This window comes from Argopecten irradians, chromosome 9 (genome assembly GCF_041381155.1).
Source record: "Argopecten irradians isolate NY chromosome 9, Ai_NY, whole genome shotgun sequence".
NCBI classification, from domain to species: domain Eukaryota; kingdom Metazoa; phylum Mollusca; class Bivalvia; order Pectinida; family Pectinidae; genus Argopecten; species Argopecten irradians.
The window spans coordinates 40,448,155-40,450,937 of NC_091142.1; the positions used below are offsets into that span (position 1 = coordinate 40,448,155).

Here is a 2,783-nt window from a genome sequence, read left to right on the forward strand (position 1 = left end):
AAGAATTCATCATAATACAATCCATGTTTCAGTGACTTTTGATGTTTCACTAAAGAAGTGTAATCACTACCTTGACCTTAGCAAAATTTGCTGATCACTTCAATTTACCATGTAGTTTTACACTATAACACACAGACTCTAGTAAAGTCAGAAAGTCACATGTTGCACGCATTTTATGTTTTTTTTTGTATCTCCTAAAAGCTGAGAAATGTACCAGTCTGGTTATGTGCTGTAGAGGCTAGGGATATAGAATACCATAAAAAACGTGCGATGAAATTTCATGAAAAAAAATCGCTGCAAAAACGACTACAAGTATCTTAGAACTTTCAAACTGTAAATCATGACCTTTTAAACAAGGACATAGTCATTCAGATCCCCCGCCAATGGAGCTATCAAAGCTGAAGTAAGTTTGATTGTGGAGACTTATGTGTATGGAAAAAAACAGGAAAAAGGAAGTTGAGTTAAAGAAAGATGGAGTATAATTCAAGTAGAGCGGGGCTGCAATTGTTGAATCAGGTATACAGCCTTGACATTTACATTAGACTTACACAAAGATGGGTGGAGTTTTTTGCAAAGTAGCATTTACCATTTACCATGATATTTTCAGCAATGTTTCCATGGTAACGGAAAAAGTGCAAAAAATGAAAACCTAAAAATAGCAAAAGGTACTACTAGACCATAAAAAGAATGTGTCTATGAAGTTTCGTGGAAATATCTCTGCTGGTTTTAGAGTTATGCTCCGGAAATGAACCTGCTACAAAAATATGATATTTTCAGCAATGTTTCTATGGTTACAGAAAAAAGCATCGTGCATGAAGCATGAAGTTTTGTGGAAATATCTCTACTGGTTTTAGAGTTATGCTCCGGAAACCATTCGTACGGACGGACAGACGGACGGACAGACGGACGGATGGAACCCATTTGTATATCCCCCGCCAACTTCGTTGGGTGGGGGATAATAAAGTCATTAGGCATAAAATTGTGAAATTAAATTCCTGTGAAAATAAGTTGGTTTACAGCAACAAAAGTCCCTTGATGAAATTGTGAAATGTTAAAAAAAGGATTCATGTTGTAATAAATTCATATTTATACATGCAGATTATATTTCCAGCTACCATAGGCATAATGTTTCAAGTACAGGACTAACATTTTACTTAGTCTACTCTATACACATCATCTTTACAATTTGTATATCAAAAGAGAAATATTGAAATAGTAAAATAATTAAATGCATACATACATGAATAGTATTTACAGTTAATCACATCAAGTTGCCTTGCATTGAGTACAAACTTCGAATCAATACTTATATACCATATACCTTTAAGATACCAATATATATAAAATAAATTATCATGCATATTATGCTGTAGTTTTAGGCCTTATGGAAATTAAGGTATACAGTTAATACATGTTTAACATATTCTAAACCAATTCTAAGCCAATTATAAACATTGTCTTAAAGCCAATTATAAACATTGTTTTAATCATAACTAAAAAGCTGAAAACAAATTTCTAAAAGATAACACTAAATCGCCACAACCGCTTGTTTCATTAGACTATATTAGAATGATTTTGCAGGAATGTGAATTTTGAAATGTATATATATGTTTCAACCAGACTATACCCTGGTAGTTGTTTATCTGGGGTTAAATACTGGGTAGGTGCTGATAAGTATATACATGAATATGGCAAGAGCAACAAATTCTTCATTTTTAAAAAATCTAAACTGAAATTACACAATAGGACATCAGTATGACTACCGTAGTGAAAAACATGTAGCTGAATTCTCAACCCACAGACAACAATAGTCCAGTAAAAATAACCTTATAGTGACCACCCCTGTATAACGACCACCTGCTTAATTAAACCGGAGTCTAACCAAACTCAACACAATTGGACCTGTATATAAAGGTGACCTGTATATAAAGGTGACCTGTATATAAAGGTGACCTGTATATAAAGGTGACCTGTATATAAAGGTGACCTGTATATAAAGGTGACCTGTATATAAAGGTGACCTGTATATAAAGGTGACCTGTATATAAAGGTGACCTGTATATAAAGGTGACCTGTATATAAAGGTGACCTGTATATAAAGGTGACCTGTATATAAAATGAGGGACCTGTATATAAAGGTGACCTGTATATAAAGGTGACCTGTGTGACCTGTATATAAAGGTGACCTGTATATAAAGGTGACCTGTATATAAAGGTGACCTGTATATAAAGACCTGTATATAAAGGTGACCTGTATATAAAGGAGACCTGTATATAAAGGTGACCTGTATATAAAGGTGACCTGTATATAAAGATGACCTGTATATAAAGGTGACCTGTATATAAAGGTGACCTGTATATAAAGACCTGTATATAAGGAGGTGACCTGTATATAAAGGTGACCTGTATATAAAGTTTGACCTGTGACCTGTATAGTTTAAAGGTGACTGTATATAAATACCTGTCAATGATACCCCTGTACTTTGACTATTTTCATCTATATAAATTCTGATCTACCAGAGTTACTTCCCCTAGTTTCCCCCTGTCATTACTGAGGTACCGTAATGAAACTCTAATACATCAGAAGGATCTATATACAGTAATACAGTTATAATGTTTTAATATAAACAAACTGGAACATGTCTAGAATTAGATCTAAGTGATGACAGCAAAGTTTAGGCCAGATCAATAAAGACACATGTTTTAGAGAAATTTAAAAATGGTGTAAAGTTGATTTTAATCACTAGTAACATTCAACACTGATATCTAACATGGATTGAAAT

The 2,783-nt window shown here is 33.4% G+C and overlaps 1 long non-coding RNA gene across 1 annotated transcript; it reads right to left on the reverse strand.

Annotated features, from left to right (window-relative positions):
- Positions 1-1,079: 1,079 nt before the first annotated feature.
- Positions 1,080-2,371, reverse strand: LOC138332334 (uncharacterized). The gene is made up of 2 exons (XR_011209809.1): positions 2,170-2,371; positions 1,080-1,902 (listed from the first exon to the last, which is right to left on the reverse strand). It is a non-coding gene; the product is annotated as an uncharacterized lncRNA (long non-coding RNA).
- Positions 2,372-2,783: the final 412 nt, after the last annotated feature.